Source organism: Moschus berezovskii, chromosome 14, assembly GCF_049115385.1.
Source record: "Moschus berezovskii isolate FMDL1 chromosome 14, NW_MosBer_1.0, whole genome shotgun sequence".
In the NCBI taxonomy this organism is placed as follows: domain Eukaryota; kingdom Metazoa; phylum Chordata; class Mammalia; order Artiodactyla; family Moschidae; genus Moschus; species Moschus berezovskii.
The window spans coordinates 3244313-3263702 of record NC_142473.1 but is presented as its reverse complement, the minus strand read 5'-3'; positions in this window follow the sequence as shown (position 1 = coordinate 3263702).

The following is a 19390-nucleotide window of genomic DNA, read 5'->3' as shown; positions in this document are numbered from 1 at the left end:
ACACATGTGCGCTGTGTTGTGCCTGATTCTTTCCTACCCCATGGACTGTAGCCCACCAGGCTCCTCTGCCCATGGGGATTCTCCAGTCAAGAATATTGGAGTGGATTGCCATGCCCTCCTCTAGGGAATCTTCCCAACCTAGGATCAAACCCAGGTTTCCCACATTGCAGGCAGATTCTTTACCATCTGAGCCTCCAGGGAAGCACAAGAATACTCAGGTGGGGGGGGGAGGGGTAGCCTATCGCCACTCCAGGGGAACTTCCTGACGCAGGAATCAAACCAGGGTCTCCCGCGTTGCAGGCAGATTCTTTACCAGCTGAGCTACCAGGGAAGCCCATATGCATATAGTTGTGCATATATATATACACAAATATATATGGTATATACTAAACCCTCAGTTAATTTTGTGTAACTGTGATATAATTAGCACTAACAAACACTTAAAATGTTGTTTGCTAGTTTTGATTTATTACATATTTGCTTATTTTACAATTTTATGTCACCAGACAATAATCAGTGTTTGGATAACAGAGATGGGATGCTCAATCCTTTAGTAAAGAATGCTCATAAATCATATATATATATATGTATGTTAATATTTGTGTGCATGTTTGTATGTTGTTACTTCTGTTTCACTTATGTCTGATTCTTTGCAACACAGTGGACTGTAGACATCCAGGCTCTTCTGTCCATGGGATTCTCCAAGCAAGAATACTGGAGTGGGTTGCCATGCCCTCCTCTATGGCATCTTCTCAATCCAGTAATCAAACTCCATGTCTCATGTTTCCTGCATTGGCAGGTGGGTTCTTTACCACTAGTGCCACCTAGGAAGCCTATGTTAATACATGTACGTTCATGCATACACATATATATTTAAAGCATAATTGAATATACATATTGTTTACACATGTATACAACAGTATTTGCAGGGGGGAATGTATGTGAATTAGTTGTGGACACTAATAATGGATCCATAAAGACATGCATAATAATTACATTAGAAATAAACAGCTATAAGTTATTGACATTTACCTTTGTTCTTGTTTCCTGAAGGTTAAGCACTGAATCAGTTTGTTGAGAAAGTGAAGATATGGCCATATATTTGAAGGACCAAAAGCTACGGAAAGACTGTTGATTATCCTTTAAAATTTTAAAAGCTAAAAGCCAATGATTGTCTTAAATTTTCTAGTTGCCATTCTAAAATATCCTTATGGGAATGTATTTCAGAATGGAAGTAAAGTCGAAGAACTTACTCTGTTATTCAAAATGTTGTTTGTGAGACTTTATGGCATATTGGGCTTCCCAGATGTCTCAGTTGTAAAGAATCTGCCTGCCGATGTAGGAGATGCAGGAGACATGGGTTTGATCCTTGGGTCAGGAATTCCACCCTGGAGGAAGAAATCATAACCCTCTCCAATATTTTTTCTTGGAGAATCCCATGAAAAGAGGAGTCTGGCAGGCTATAGTCTATAGCGTTGCAAAGAGTCAAACATGACTGAGCTCACATACATGTATGGCATATTAGGAAAAATTCTCATGGTGGAAAAATACTGCAAAGAATTCTTATTTTAGATAAAAGACTTATAGGTTTCTAATCCTAGCATATTTTATCATTTTATCAAACTCTTTTGGAACTGTTGCCTATAAAAAGCAGCTTGATCAAAGCACTGTCTGAAAATTAAAGTCTAAAAAAAATAGGGCATCAATGGATTGTGATGTAACATTATCTAATTAATCCATCTTCATTCATATGACAGATATTTGTTACATTATCTAAAGACTGATATGACGTGCACATTGGTCCATTTTATTGGATCTAATGTAAGTGATATGAAAACGAAAGAAAATCTGAGCCCATCAATTGATAGCCAAAAATAGAATTGCAGCAAACAACATCTACATAATATCTGGCTTTCATGTCTGGAATTACAGAGGTTAAAGAAGAAATTATGGGAATATTTTTTTAAGGAATTCATAACTCAAGTAGAAGTTTGGACATGGTGTGTAAAGACTCTCCTATAATGAAATTTTACAGAAAAAGGGAGCAACATATTAAAAGGCTCTGATGTATTCTAGCCAGTCTACTTCAGTCTTCATCACTATCTTTCCTTTTCTCCTTCTGATGTATCACCGATCTTGATGAAAAATATCTTTGTTCAAGTGCAGTATTATCAGTGACAGTGGATAATGTGACAATATTATAGTCAAGTTTCCATTCTATAGTCCCTTTCTTCATCCTTGAATTTAAATTCTTAACGGAAAATGTGGCATGATGATAGACTAGGTTACCTATACAACACAGAGAAGAGGGAGATGCATAGTGGTCATAGGCTGTAGAACCACATTTGATAGGAAGAGAGCAGTAGTAATATTCAATAAACCAATACATAAGAGGGTTTCTGTTTAAGCTGGAGGGAGTGATGTTTAACCTCACTGGAAATATCTCTCCCTAGTTAGAAACATGCTCTGGACCAGGTAGCGATGCCACTCTAAATGGAACTCATCACTCTTCCTTTCTATCCCTCGGATCCCCCTGTGTAAAATGGGGACTTCAGCCAGATTACCTGTAAGGTCCTTTCCAGATGATACAATCTGCCTCTATAAAACATGACTCTATTTCTATGTAAAGCCATCCCTATTATTGGAACAGACTTGAAAAATGGAAGAAAAATGAGTCACTTCAGCACTTCATGTTCACACAAAGAATTGTGTGGCCTGTTATTCAAATTTAGAATCTCATAGATTCCTCATAAAAGTAGATATTCAAACTTACTAGTGCTCAGGTAAATAAAACTGAAACAAAAAGTAAAGTTATACTGTATCATCTACAGAATGGCAGAATATAAGCAATTGAAATATCAACTACTCCTGAAGTTGTGAAGCACCATGGACTTCACACATTGATAGTAGATGGAAAATTGCTGCTGCACTTGGTAAAACTCCATAGCTGAGTCTTCTAATGCTGGCTGTACAAATGTCCTAGGACCAAAAATACCATGCCTGGAATTATGCCCAGGAGGGAAGAATGAGTATCTTCACTAAAAGACATGTACAGAAATATTCACCATAGTAGTATTTGAAATACTATAACACTGAAAATAACTAAATTTTTCCCCAGTACATTAGTATAGGACTTGACAAGCTTTTCTTTAAAGTATATTTTAGGGTTTGTAGGCCATAAAATCTTAGCCACACCTAAACAGTTTTTTTGCTATATCCCGAAAGCAACCATCTGTATTCACTTATAAATGGTATGTCTCAGCTTAGGTAAAATGTACTGACTCCTGCTCTGGATTAGGTAAATAACTTTATGGTAGTTTTGTATCTTGAAACAGTAGACTGCAATGTAGATGAATGAACTGCCTCTGCATACAACAACATGTGGAGAAATTTCACAAACATAATACTGAGCGAAAGAAGCCAGACATAGCAGTGTAAAGGCAATATGATTTCCCTGGTATATACCTCAAAAATAAACAAGCTAAGTGGTATATTGTATTGAACATTAATTTGTGATGGGTGTGGGTAAAATTGCCAAGAAGCAACAAATTAATTTTTGGGGGGTCTGATTATAGTTTCATTTCTGAAAATGTACTTGCAGTGTACTTTTTTAGGTGAAAATTTCTATATGTATAATAGACTGATTTTCATTAAGCAAAGTAGATGCAATGAGAAATGGTAAGAAATCTTATTTGTATTTTTTAATCGAAAGGCCTATTGTACAAAATGAATGTTCAGTGTACATATGTGATTTTAGTGTAATGTATAATTCCACTGAGTATCTCAGTGCAGTATTCATTTTTATGTTATTATAAATGCTGCCTTGCTTACAGAAAAACACTGTCTTTATTCACACACTGGCTCTCCCAGTCATTCTCTTAGCTGCAGTGAGGCATAATGTATTTAGTACTGCATCATCCAATGAACTGTGTCATAGTTCTCCAGGTTTGAGGAACAGAAAGTACATTCTGAAAAAAGTAATTTTCTCCTCAGTACACATTTGCCAATAGAGAACTTGTCTTAATGTTACCAGGGGTACCAGGAAAATCCTAGAGATTTTTTTCCCACTTGCTTATATATGAGGAAGACATTTTCTTCTAAAGACATGTTTTTCAATTATTTAAGATCTCCATTTTTAATGAAACACAAATCCCATTGGGAGATACTTTATGTTACCCAATTTAAAATAATAATTTATCTACCCAAACTCGGGTTTAATTTGTTGGGTGAGAGTAGATTGAAAAGTTGTATTCAACATGGTCTTGATAACAGCACTGTTAAAAAGCTAAAGCTGGGTTCTGGATGAATGAAATGCAACAGAAGGGATTTTTCCCAGAAGATAAGAATGTAGTTGAGGGGAAAACTAAAATGCATAGTAGAATGAGATGACTAAAACAATTCTGTATATACCATATGTGTGACAGTGAAGTAAATAATGATAATAAAACTCTTTTGTAAGACAAATGCATCAGTTTCTTGATTTTAGTGAGAAATTATTAACAGTTATGTGGTTTGATCTTTGCCTTCAAAATACCTCCATAGAGTACTGTACTTGATACCTTAGTATTGATGTCATTTGACTTCCCTAGTGGCTCAGTGGTAATGAATCTGCCTGCTAATACATGAGACACAGGTTTGATCCCTGGGAGAAGATGCCCTGGAGAAGAAAAAGGTAATCCACTTCAGTATTCTAGCTTGGGAAATCCCAAGGACAGAGGAGCCTGGTGAGCTACAGTCCATGGGGTCATGAAAGACTCAGACATGACATAATGACTAAAATAATAAACAACATTTGGGATTATTATACCAAGAATGGGAATAACAATTAAATAAAAAACATAATTTTTCACTAGGTATCTTTTCCCCAAAATTAAAAATGGACTATTAAATGAACTTTAACCTGCTGAATTTCGTAGTTTTAGAGAAAATAATGTAGATGAGAGCAAGAAACAAATAAAAGAAGCAATCAGAAAAGGAACACAAACATCTGTGACTCTGTTTCTGTTTTGTAAAAATGTTGCTTGTACCATATTCCAGATTTCACATATAAGTGCTATCTTATGATATGTATCATTCTCTGTCTGACTTACTTCTCTCAATATGAAAATCTCTGGATCCATTTGTGGACCTATGCTGCAAAAGGCATTCTCTCTGTGTCAGATAAATAGATGGTTTTCAAAGACTTTCTTCAATCTTTATATATATATATGCAATTTCCCTGGTAGCTCAGATGGTAAAGAATCTGCCTGCACTGCAGGAGACCCTGGTTCAATTCCTGGGTGAGAAGATCCCCTGGAGAAGGGATTGACTAACCACTCCCATATTCTTACCTGGAGAATTCCATGGACAGAGGAGCCTGGTGGGCTACAGTCCATGAGGTCACAGAGAGTCAGACATGACTGAGTGACTAAGCACAGCACACTTAAAATTTGTCTCTCTGATTTATTTCCCCACACGGTTCCTGTTATCTCTTACTACATAAAACTGTATTTCAAACCTAAATAACTTAAAAGAATGACCACTGACTCATTATCTTGTTGTTTTTTTTTTTTTTCTCATGTTAACTGAGGATACATGAAATATTCATGGAAAGATGGTTAGACTGCAAGGTCTTTCATTACTGCACAGGATGTAAATGACTAGCAAGATAGACGCAAATTCTCCTCTTCCCAGTCCATGTTATCTCAGAATTTGTCAAATCTGTTATTCAGAAGATTTGTCAGACTTTCTTTACTGTAGGTCATGACTTTTAGATATTGTCTTCTTAAAGGCTAGACTCAGAAGTGACTTACAATATTTCTGACCATTTTTGTTCATCAGAGCAGGTAAAGTATGGCAAAAATTCAAAAGAAAGATAAAGAGGTACTGTATATCTAAGGAAAATATGTGAAAAGTGTACAATTTGCTTTATTCTTCCCAAACTATCAATGAGCTCATTGTAGAACTCTGTTAACTTCTAAGTTCAGTTCAGTTCAGTCGCTCAGTCATATCCGACTCTTTGCAACACCATGAATCACAGCATGCCAGGCCTCCCTGTCCATCACCAGCTCCCGGAGTTCACTCAAACTCATGTCCATCGAGTCGGTGATGCCATCCAGGCATCTCATTTTCTGTCCTCCCCTTCTCCTCCCACCCCTAATCCCTCCCAGCATCAGACACTTTTCCAGTGAGTCAACTAGTCGCATGAGGTGGCCAAAGTATTGGAATTTCAGCTTTAGCATCAGTCCCTCCAATGAACCCCCAGGATTGATCTCCTTTAGAATGGACTGGTTGGATTTCCTTGCAGTCCAAGGGACTCTCAAAAGTCTTCTCCAGCACCACAGTTCAAAAGCATCAATTCTTTGGTGATCAGCTTTCTTCACAGTCCAACTCTAACATACATACATAACCACTGGAAAAACTATAGGCTTGACTAGACAGACCTTTGTTGGCAAAGTAATGTCTCTGCTTTTTAATATGCTATCTAGGTTGGTCATAACTTTCTTTCCAAGGAGTAAGTGTCTTATAATTTACTGGCTGCAGTCAGCATCCGCAGTGATTTTGGAGCCCAAAAAATAAAGTCTGTCACTGTTTCTATTGTTTCCCCATCTATTTCCCATGAAGTGATGGCACCAGATGCCATGATCTTTGTTTTCTGAATGCAGAACTTCAAGCCAATCTTTTCACTCTCCTCTTTCACTTTCATCAAGAGTCTCTTTAGTTCCTCTTCACTTTCTGCCATAAGGGTGGTGTCATCTGCATATCTGAAGTGATTGATATTTCTCCCGGCAATCTTGATTCCAGCTTGTGTTTCTTCCAGCCCAGCGTTCCTCATGATGTACTCTGCATATAAGCTAAATAAGCAGGGTGACAATATACAGCCTTAACATACTCCTTTTCCTATTTGGACCCAGTCTGCTCTTCCATGTCCAGTTCTAACGGTTGCTTCCTGCTGACCTGCATACGGGTTTCTCAAGAGGCAGGTCAGGTGGTCTGGTATTCCCATCTCTTTCAGAATTTTCCACAGTTTATTGTGATCCACACAGTCAAAGGCTTTGACATAGTCAATGATGCAGAAACAGATGTTTTTCTGGAAGTCTCTTGCTTTCTCCATGATCCAGCAGATGTTGGCAATTTGATCTCTGGTTCCTCTGCCTTTTCTAAAACCTGCTTGAACATCTGGAAGTTCACGGTTCACATATTGCTGAAGCCTTGCTTGGAGAATTGTGAGCATGACTGTACTAGCATGTGAAATGAGTGCAATTGTGCAGTAGTTTGAGCATTCTTTGGCATTGCGTTTCTTTGGGATTGGAATGAAGACTGACCTTTTCCAGTCCTGTGGAATTTCTAAGTACTGATTTGCTTATTAATAGTTTTTTTATGTCATTGTTATTAAATCTGTGAGCAAGTGTGCAGTCACTTCTTAGTTTTGTTGTTCATATATGCAAACAAAGTGCCTTTATGAAGCACTTCTTAAGCAGCACACATATAGAAGGAGAGTGACTGACCCTTTGGTCATTCAGGTCATTGTGAAAGGAAAACTAGTTCTGGGATGCTGGGAAATAGTCCAGTCACATCAGAGATACCAAGTTGTGAGACCAAATTTTAGATTCTTTACCATCTGAGCTCCCAGGAAACACAGTAGTTTAGGAATAAAATGGAACTCTGGTGATTTAGAAAAATAATCATACCTGTGCAACTTTCTAAATAGGTCTTCTTTGGACATATGAGCCATATCTATATTAAAATTCCCCTAACAGTTATGTTTTATTTATTTTATATCACTGATAACAAGAAATACTTAATAATAATTGTTTAGAAAGCCCTACTTTTCATCTTCTTGTACCAGGGAGCTTAGGAAATGCAAAATAAGCATTGATCATATTTCTGAGGCCTTAATTGTAGTAGAGACATTCTCAAATGAACAAAATAAACATAATTCAAAAAAAAGTGCACAATTTAGAGAATGTGAGAGAGTCACAAAAATCAATGAAATATCCCTGGATGATATGTGGTTCGAGGATGGGAATAAGATGATATTTGGTGATGAGGGCTGCCTTAAAAGAGCACTGGCAGGAATGCTTATAGCTAAATAGAAATAACCCAACGATCATCTAAATGAACAATGGACCAATAAAATGTGTTATAGCCTGAAAATGAATTACTATTGTGTCACTTAATGAAACAAACTTATATGTTCAAGAATATAGATGAACATTGAAAACAGTATACTCAAGAAACCTGACAGAATAAAAACACAGACCCCATGGACTGCAGGCTACCGGGCTCCCCCATCCATGGGAGTTTCCAGGCAAGAATACTGGAGTGGGGTGTCATTGCCTTCTCCAAAATATTTATGTTAGGTGTATGTGAATAAACATGCATCCACACAGATAAAGTGACAGATGGTTTATTAAAATTATATGGTAGAACACATGACAAACATAATTTTTCAATTTCTTAAAGTAGTATTACACTAAATCTCAATCTTAAATCTATTACTGTTCCTCTCACATGTCATGTTTAATTATCTTTCCAGAATTTGTACATGGCATTTAGTTTAAAAGAAAAACATTTCTGATTTTTCCATTATGCTAATTTTTGTTTAGTTTTTATTCAAACATTGTTTCAATTATGCTGAGACTTATTGTGCATTTACTCAGTGATCTTTGAGCATGTAGATTCTTTATATACTATAGTGCATTCTGCAGTTTAAATACTACTAAAAATAAGCTAAAACAAATAACATATTAACTAAATGGTCAAGTAAATAAAATAATCTTTGAATAGAGATATTCAGTCAAATCTAAATAAGACTCAATTTGAGAAGTGAAAGGATAGTACATAGAGGATTTGGCAGTTATTCAGGTTGTGAAATATACAAGCCCATGTTTATTAGAAAAAGTCATATTTGCTATAACATAGAAGAACCGTGAAGGCAACATACTAAGTGAAATAACCCATAGAGAGGAAGATAAGTACTGCATGATCTTACATATAGATAAGAGTCTAAAAGGTAAAACAGAGCATCTCCCTGGCAGACCAGTGAATAGGACTTGGTGCTTTCAATGCCCAGGCCTGGGTTTGATCCCTGGTCAGCGAACTAAGATCCTTGTAAGCATTGTGGTGCAGCCAAAGTAAATAAATAAATTTCACAGAAGTGGAGAGTAGATTGGTTGTTGCTAAGGACTGAAAGATAGGAGAAAAGGGTGATGTTGGTCACAGTGCACAAATTTTCTATTATTTATTGAACAAGTTTAGGGGATTTAATTTACATGATGACTCCAGTTAACAATACTGGATTATAAACCTGAAATTTGCTAAAAGAGTAGATTTTAACTGTCCTCACCATATACACACTCAAAATGGTAACTATGTGAGGTTATGCATGTATTAATTAACCTTATTTTGATAATCATTTCACAAAGTATACATATACCACTTCATCACATTGTATACCTTGTAACTATATGTGGTATCTATCAATTATATTTGAGGTAGCTACATTTAAAAATGAGAAGGAAATAAGTCTAAAGATTAGATTATAAAGCCCTATGGAAGGTATAGAAAGAGACTTGTTAAGATGCAATATTGTGTTTTTGTTATCAACTATCAATTCTTCTGCACTTCGTCCAAGTTGACTTTCGTTCCTTCTCTCTCACTTTCAGCCATAAGTGCCCCTTTTTTGTCTCTTTGTGGTTCACAAACACCCACTTACCTAAAGCATTGTTTTATATTACACTGTTTGTGCTCATTCTTTGGTAAAGAACAAAGCATTCCATCCTTGTTAACCATAGCACTGAAAGTTGCCTGAAGCATAAAATAAGCAAATATATATTAACCTAAAAACACTAGACAACCTTTTTTGGCTATTACTTATATCTCAGAAACACAAAATTAACTGAGAGCTTGCTAAGTGTCTTAAAAAATAAAGATATATATCACAATATACAGGTGGATTCTTTACCAGCTGAGCCCCCAGGGAAGCCCTATATATCACAATATAGTATAACTATTGTACGCATATAACAACAGTTTGGGGAAGGTGCAGAAATGGTTGTGGACAAAAAGTTAACAGACTTTTATGAAGACGTACATATTTATTAATTGCACTAGATATAAGAAATTATAAATTCTTGATATTTGTTGCTTCATATACCTTGAATCTGGTTTCCTGAAGACTAAAGCACAGAAAGTGAGGATACAAACATATATTTGAAATACCATAAAGTACTGAAGAACAGTTAGTTATCCATTAAAGGTGTAAGGTTAAAAGACCTCTGATAGTCTTAAATTTTTTAGATGTCATTGTAAAATATCCATATGTGAAAATATTTCAGAATGGAAATAGAAAGCCTGCAAAATTCCTTTGTTATTCAGAGTGGTATTTGTGAAACACTATAGCATGTTTAAAAGAGTTCTCATGGTGGAAACACCTTAGAATAACTGTATAATATAAAAGGTTGACATTTTCTACTCCTGGTATATTTTATCAGTTCAGCCAAATATCTTTTGAATTGTTGCTTATGGGGAGAAACATGGCATAAAACATTGACTGGAATATATTAAAATCAAACAAAATAGGGAGTTGATGGATTGCCATTAATTAAGAGTTAATGAACACATTAATTAATCATTCTTCATGCTTATGATATATATTTATTTCAGCAACTAAAGATTGCATTATAAATATTGGCTCATTTTATCAGATCTAGTGGAAATGATATAAAGAGAAGGGAATTTTAAGCCCATTAAATGGAATTCCAAAAATAGCACTGATTTAGATTAAAATTTTCTATGTGTATATTATAATCTAAAATGGCATTCCATAAACACAATACCTTCACTATGAGATTGTAGAAACTATTAATTTTTATTTTTAATTCTAAAAGTTTCTTGTAAAGGATTTATTCTATGTTTATGTAATGGATATAGTGCATACGTTCTAGAGTATCTCAGTACATTATTAATCTATTTAACTAAAAGTGCCTCCTTGCTTGTAGAACAACACTGTCTTTATCCACCCACTGGCTCTCCCCTCATTTTCACAGCACCTGGGGCTATAAAATGCTTCAGTACCATACCACACAATGAAATCCATGTCATAATAGGCTTGAAGAACAGACAACAGTATTTTGAAGAAGAGTGTCTGGGTACTATGTGTCTGCCTAAAATTGTTTTAGTGTCTGCGAAGCACCAAGAAAACTCTAAATGTATATCCTTTCTCTCACTTGCTTAATGTGCGGAATACACTTTCTCTTTAAGAGATGTTTTACAGTTATTTAAGATCTCCATTTTTAATGAAACACAAATCCCATTGGAAGATTTTTTCCCCCTTAGGTTACCCAGCTTGTAAAAACAATGTAGTTACTCACACTCAGTTAAATTTTTAGGTGGGGGAATATTGAAAGGATGTTAATCTACATGTGTTTGAGGAGCCGCCCTGTTAAAAAGCTAAGCTGGGTTCTGGCTGAACAAAATAGTTGTTGCAGCAAATAGTTGCATCCCAGAAGACAGGGATTTCTGAGGGAAAAATAGTTAGAGCTTCCTTGGTCGCTCAGACAGTAAAGAATTTTCCTGTAATACAGGAGACCCAGGTTTGATCCCTGAGTCAGGAAGATCCCCTGGAGAAGGGAATGGCAACCCACTCCATTATTCTTTCCTGGAGAATCCCATGGACAGATGAGCCTGGCAAATAGAGTCTACAGGGTAGCAAAGAGTCAGACACAACTGAGTGACTCACCACCATAATTAGGTGACCAAGAACAGTTCATATACACTATATGTGTAACAGAGAAGTGGATGATAGTAGAATTCTTCTGAAACATAAATGAATCAATTTCTTGATTTTCCTGGGAAAACATTAGCAATTAGTTTTGGTTGAACTTTGCTGGAGAAGACTCTTGAGAGTCCCTTGGACTGCAAGGAGATCCAACCAGTCTATTCTAAAGGAGATCAGTCCTGGGTGTTCTTTGGAAGGACTGATGCTAAAGCTGAAACTCCAATACTTTGGCCACCTCATGCGAAGAGTTGACTCACTGGAAAAGACTCTGATGCTGGGAAGGATTGGGGGCAGGAGGAGAAGGGGACGACAGAGAATGAGATGGCTGGATGGCATCACCGACTCTATGGACATGAGTTTTAGTGAACTCCGGGAGTTGGTGATGGACAGAGAGGCCTGGCGTGCTGTGATTCATGGGGTTGCAAAGAGTCGGACATGACTGAGAGACTGAACTGAACTGAACTTTGCCTCACCGATAGCTCCACAGGAATACAATTGGTATTTCAGTGTTGAGATCCTCACAACCAAGAATAACAATGATATATAGAAAGGTATCAAAAGTTGCCATTAACAAGCACATTTCCAAAAAAAACCCCCAAAAATTAATCACATTTCCAAAATTAAATATGAAATAATTATACGGATTTAAACTAAATGATTTCCTGGATTTGTAGAAGATAAAAGTAAAAAAACAAACAAATGAAAAGAACAAAGAAAAACACCCAAAGAGATAAGAAAGCCTGTCCCTGTTAATTCCCAAATGAGATTTCTGATGAATTAGGGGATTTGTTATGCTCAGTATATGAATTTCAGTCCATTTGACATTTGTGTTATGTTATTGTGTTGTGGCTTTACCCTCATTGCCTTAATAACTAATGGTTCTGAGCAAACTCTCATGCATTAACTCCTTGCTTATGTATCTTCTATTTGAAGTCTTTTTTTCCCCCCAATGATGAAAGCTATTAATATATTGTGGATACAAGTTCTTTGTCATATGTATGGTTTTGAAATACTTCTCTCTGATTATATTTATTTTTTGCTGTGAGTGAGTGAAAGTTCCTCAGTCATGTCTGAATCTTTGTGACCCATAACTGTAGCCCCCCAAGCTCCCCATTCCCTTCTACAGGGGATTTTTAGACCCAGAGATCAAACCCAGCTCTCCCACATTGCAGAGATTTCTTTACCATCTGTGTCACCAGGGAAGACCAATCTTTTGCTACATAAACGCTATTCCAAAATTCAGTTTGGTTCAGTTGCTCAATCCTGTCTGACTCTTTAGGACTCCATGGACTGCAGCACACCAGGCTTCCTTGTCCATCACCAACTCCCAATGCTTGCTCAAACTCATGTCCATCGAGTGATGTCATCCAACCATCTCATCCTCTATAGTCCCCTTCTCCCCCTGCCTTTAATCTTTCCCAGCATCACAGTCTTTTCCAATGAGTCCGTTCTTTGCAGGGTGGCCAAACTATTGGACCTTCACTTCAGCATCAATCCTCCCAATGATTGATACCCTTTAGGATGGACTGGTTGGATCTCCTTGCAGTGCAAGGGACTCTCAAGAGTCTTCTCCAACATCACAGCTCAAAAGCATCAATTCTTTGGTGCTCAGCTTTCTTTATAGTCCAAGTCTCACATCCATACACGACAAGTTCAATCCCTGGGTTGGAAGATCCCCTGGAGGAGGAAATAGCAACCTACTCCAGTATTCTTACCTGGAAAATTCCATGCAGAGAGGATTCTGGCAGACTACAGTTCATGGGTTCATAAACTGTAGGACATGACTAAGTACACACACATACAGGTACAAAGAGCTATAAGCTCTTGATATTTGACTATTTCATCTGTTTTTGTTTCTTGAAGGCTTGAGCTAAATCTTTTTGTTTAGAAAGTGTGGATGTGGTCATATATTTGAAAAGCCTTACAAGAATGAAAGACATTCTTAATTATCTATTAAAATTATAAAGCTAAAAGCCACTGATGTTTTAGGTTTTCAAACTGCCCTATAAAATATCCTTATGTGAAAACATTCTAGATATAAGTAAAGTCTAAGAAAAGCCTCTGTTACTCAGGGAGGCCTTTGTTAGACATTACGACATTCTAGGCAAAGATTGCATGGTGAATATAAACCTACAGAAAATTCTTGTTTTAGATGTAAAACTTCAAAAGTCTATCTCTAATGTATTTCATTGATTCATGCAAATGCTTTTGGAATTGCTGCTTATGAGCAGAAATATCACAGAAAAACATTATTCAGTTCAGTTCAGTTCAGTCGCTCACTCGTGTCCGACTCGTTGCGACCCCATGAAACACAGCACGCCAGGCCTCCTTGTCCATCACCACTCCCAGAGTTCACTCAAACTCATGTCCATCGCGTCAGTGATGCCATCCAGCCATCTCATTCTCTTTCGTCCCCGTCTCCTCCCACCCCCAATCCCTCCTACCATCAGACTCTTTTCCAGTGAGTCAACTTGTCGCATGAGGTGGCCAAAGTATTGGAGTTTCAGCTTTAGCATCAGTCCTTCCAATGAACACCCAGGATTGATCTCCTTTAGAATGGACTGGTTGGATCTCCTTGCAGTCCAAGGGACTCTCCAGAGTCTTCTCCAGCACCACAGTTCAAAAGCATCAATTCTTCGGCGATCAGCCTTCTTCACAGTCCAACTTTCACATCCATACATGACCACGGGAAAAACCATAGCTTTGACTAGACGGACCTTATTTCGCAAAGTAATGACTCTGCTTTTTAATATACTGTCTAGGTTGGTCATAACTTTCTTTCCAAGGAGTAAGCGGCTTTTAATTTCCTGGCTTCAGTTAGCATCTGCAGTGATTTTGGAGCCCCCCAAAATAAAGTCTGACACTTTTTCCACTGTTTCACCATCTATTTCCCATGAAGTGATGGGACCAGATGCCATGATCTTTGTTTTCTGAATGTTGAGCTTCAAGCCAACATTTTCACTCTCCTCTTTCACTTTCATCAAGAGGCTTTTGTGTTCCTCTTCACTTTCTGCCATAAGGGTGGTGTCATCTGTATATCTGAGGTTATTGATATTTCTCCCAGAAATCTTGATTCCAGCTTGTGCTTCTTCCAACCCATTACTATTAAATTATATTAAATTCCAAGCAAAGTGGAATGTCAATATATTGCCATGTATAACCAACTTTCATCTATATGATATAAATTTATTACAGTATTTAAAGCCTGATTTCATCTAAAATTGGCCCATTATATTAGATCTACTTTGTGGTATAAAAAAGAGAAAAAATAAGCAAATTAAATGGAAGGTCAACAATAGAATTGACTGACTGATTCTGCTTTCCCAGAATTTGCATGGTTGAATAACAAATTATGGGAAAATCATTTTAGGAATCAATAACTAAAATAAAAAAATACGCAAGAATGTATACTAACTCTTCTATCTTTAGATTTTGCAAAATAAGGAATCTACACTAAAGACTTTGGTGTGCTTTAGCCTGTCTGTTTCAGTCTCATCACTACACTCCCCTTCTTGTGTCAGTTCTGTTTCATATACCCACCAATGACTGATTTTAAAATGTCATCGTACAACTGCAGTGTTATCAATGACAGTGTGTAGTAGGCTAAATTGTGTTTGTGTACTCAGTCAAGTGAAAGAGGAGAGTGAAAAGGTTGGCTTGAAGCTCAACTTTCAGAAAACAAAGAACATGGCATCTGGTCCCATCACTTCATGGGAAATAGATGGGGAAACAGTGGAAAAAGTGTCAGACTTTATTTTTTTGGGCTCCAAAATCACTTCGGATGCTGATTGCAGCCATGAAATTAAAAGACGCTTACTCCTTGAAAGGAAAGTTATGACCAGCCTAGACAGTATATTAAAAAGCAGAGACATTAGTTTGCCAACAAAGGTCCATCTAGTCAAGGCTATGGTTTTTCCCGTGGTCATGTATGGATGTGAGAGTTGGACTGTGAAGAAGGCTGATTGCTGAAGAATTGATGCTTTTGAACTGTGGTGCTGGAGAAGACTCTTGAGTCGCTTGGACTGCAAGGAGATCCAACCAGTCCATTCTAAAGGAGATCAATCCTGGGTGTTCATTGGAAGGACTGATGCTAAAGCTGAAACTCCAATACTTTGGCCACCTCATGCGACGCGTTGACTCACTGGAAAAGACTCTGATGCTGGGAAGGATTGGGGGCAGGAGGAGAAGGAAACGACAGAGAATAAGATGGCTGGATTACATCATCGACTCGATGGACATGATTTTGAATGAACTCCGGGAGTTGGTGATGGACAGGGAGGCCTGGCATGCTGTGATTCATGGGTCGCAAAAAGTGGGACACGAATGAGCGACTGAACTGAACTGAACTGAACTGACTCAGTCACTCAGTTGTGTCTGACTCTTTTGGCACCATGAACTATATCCTGCCAGGCTCATCTATTCTTGAAACTTTCCTGGTAAGAATACTGGAGTAGGTTGCCATTTTCTCCTCCAACCTCTCCTAGGGGTTGAACCTGTGTCTCTTGTGTCTCCTACATCGACAGGCATATTCTTTACCACTGTGCACCTAGTTAGTGGACTAATACTACAGTCAAGTTCCTGTATCTTGATCCCTTAAACCTTGCCCCTGAAATGTGTGTGTGTGTTTAGTTGCTCAGTCGTGTTTGACTCTTAGTGCCCCCGTGGAGCCTGCCAGGCTCCTCTACCCATGGAATTCTCTAGGCAAGAATACTGGAGTGACATGCCACTTCCTCCTCTTCCTTCCTCCTTTTCTGACAGGGTCCTTCTTATACCCCACCAATGAAAAATTCTCTGAAGTGATGGTCACGTAAGTCAAAGGTCTGGAAGCTGGTGGTCTCACACCTTTGAGAAGATAGGCACCAGTGAGAAAACAGCATGCTGTTTGGGCAGTTTGGTCAGTCTCACGGATCACTGTGATTTTATTCTTTGTTTGCGAAGTCGACATAATGAGCCATCTTATCAAGGAGTCCCAAATTTATTTCTACATCTGGATTCTTATTTTTATCATTTTCTCCTCTTAGACATGAGACATCACATCACGATTTTACTCTTTCTCTTCTTTTACAGTCCAAACTTCACACTAATACCCTGTCCCCAAACTTGCCGACCTGTTCAGAACTGGAAATCTGACCTGTTGTTTATTCAATACCTCAAACCCGACCCTGGCCAGTACGTGGCCAAACCTTGTTGGATCTGCTTATCCATTCTCGTCTCCCAGAGGATCGGCACTCCCCATTTCTAACTTTCAGTCCATGTTTAATGCATCTTTTTTCAAAATATCTTCAGGACCGCTTACAAGCTTTTACCAACTGAACTACCCATGAGCTACTTCTAACTCACTCAGATTATCAAAAACTTTGACCCCACACAAATCCCCTCGGCCCACATTTCAGCCTTTCCTCATCTTACCCCCATGATGCCCCTGTCCCGCAAGAAGCAGTTACAGAAGACTGACCTTCAGCCCTTATCCTAAATCAAAAAGGCTGGAATGATAGGGCCCACATGGGATCTCCTTGATAAGATGGCTCATTATGTCGACCTTGCACACAAAGAATAAAATCACAGTGATCTGTTAGGCTGACCAAACTGCCCAAACGGCACGCTGTTTACTTACTAGTGCCTATCTTCTCAAAGGTGTGAGACCACCAGCTTCCAGACCTCTGACTTACGTGACTATCACTTCGGAGAATTTTTCATTGGTGGGGTATAAGAAGGACCCTGTCAGAAAAAGAGGATGCTGGTTCTCCTTAAGAGCCAGTCACCCTCTCTTTTCCTTCTAATAAATTTCCCTTTTCTTGCCAGACTTCCCAGCATGCTTCTTTTTCTCTCCACTCGCCTTACAATTATCACACAAAAATTATACAAAATATCATACTACTAGGGAATTACAGATTAAAGTCATGAGATATCACACCACACCGATTTGGACTGCTAAACTCCATACATATGACAATATCAACCGCTAGAGGGTGAAGAACAACAGGAACGTTCCCTCACTGCTCAGAGGATGCATGTGCAGCCACTGTGTAAGACAGTTGGGCAGCTTTTTCAAAGCTAAAAAGTCTCACCTTGGGGTCCAACAATCATGATTTCTGTACTTAGTCAACTGCTTTGAAAATCTAACTTCAAATTCAAGCAGAGATGCAATTATGCACATCAACAATATCCATAATAGCTAAAAGCTTGAGGAAATCAGTATATCCTTCAAAAGATGAATGTATAAGCAAAATGGGTTACATCCATGTCAAGGCAAGTAGAATATGCTACCCCAAAATATACCTCTCTGATATAAGGATTATTTCAGTCTGAGGATTATTTCACAAAAAAGGAAAAAGAATCTCAGAATTTCTGCTCAGAAAACTGAGCAGAGATTGTCCTTTTGTGATGTACTTTTACAATAGAGAAATCTCCATATTTAAGGGCTGTCCTTCTTTGCACAGAAACAGAAAGATGATTAAATCTCACATAGAGATTTGATGGTGGAGGAGTTCTGATTTCAATCTGCAAACAATCATATACTTCTTTTCTGTGTTTTGCATGATGACCTGCCAAAACTGACTTCCCCCATTCCCCAAGGTCTTTCTTTTGTTTTCCCTAAAATGGTATTTAAGGTGATGGCTTTGGACACTTCAGGGAGTGATTCAGTTTTCCTGGGTAACTTTTCTATATATAGGCGGTATATATGTTATTAAACTGTTTTATCTCCTGATAATCTTTTTTTGTTTGTTTGTTTTTCTTTCTTTTCTTTTTTTACAGGAGAAGTCTTGACTAATAACCTACAAGTGTAGAGGAAAAATTGTTTTTCCTCCCATACACAACAATAGGATACTGTTCAGCAATAGAAAGGAATGAGCCATGAATCAATGGAAAGACAAAGATAAATCATATCTGACATGTTTATTGTTCAGCCACTCAGTCATGTCCAACTCTTTGTGATCCCATGGACTGCAGCACACTAGGCTTCCCTGTCCATCACTATTTTCCAGAGCTTGCTCAAACTTATATCCATTGAGTCGGTGATGCCATCCAACCATCTTGTCCTCTGTTGTCCCCTTCTTCTGCCTTCTATTTTCCCCAACATCAGGGTCTTTTCTAATGAGTCAGTTATTCACATCAGGTGGCCAAAGTATTGGAGCTTCAGCTTCATCGTCAGGCCTTCCAATGGATATTCAGGGTTGACTTCCTTTAGGACTGACTGGTTTGATCTCCTTGCAGTCCAAGGGACTCTCAAGAGTCTTCTCCAACACCATAGTTCAAAAGCATCAATTCTTTGGTGCTCAGTTTTCTTTATGGTCAAACTCTCACATCCATACTTCACTTTTGGAAAAACCATGGCTTTGGCTTGATGGACATTTGTCTGCAAAGTAATATCTGTGCTTTTTAATATGTTGCCTAGGTTAGTCATAGCTTTTCTTCCAAGGAGCAATCGTTTTTTTAATGTCATGTTTCCACTCACCTACCACAGTGATTTTGGAGCCCAAGAAAGTTAAGTCTGTCACTGTCTCTATTGTTTCCCCATCTATTTGCCATGAAGTGATGGTACCAGATGCCATTATCTTAGTTTTTTGAATGTTGAGCTTTAGGCCAGCTTTTTCACTCTCCTCTTTCAACTCCATCAAGAGGCTCTTT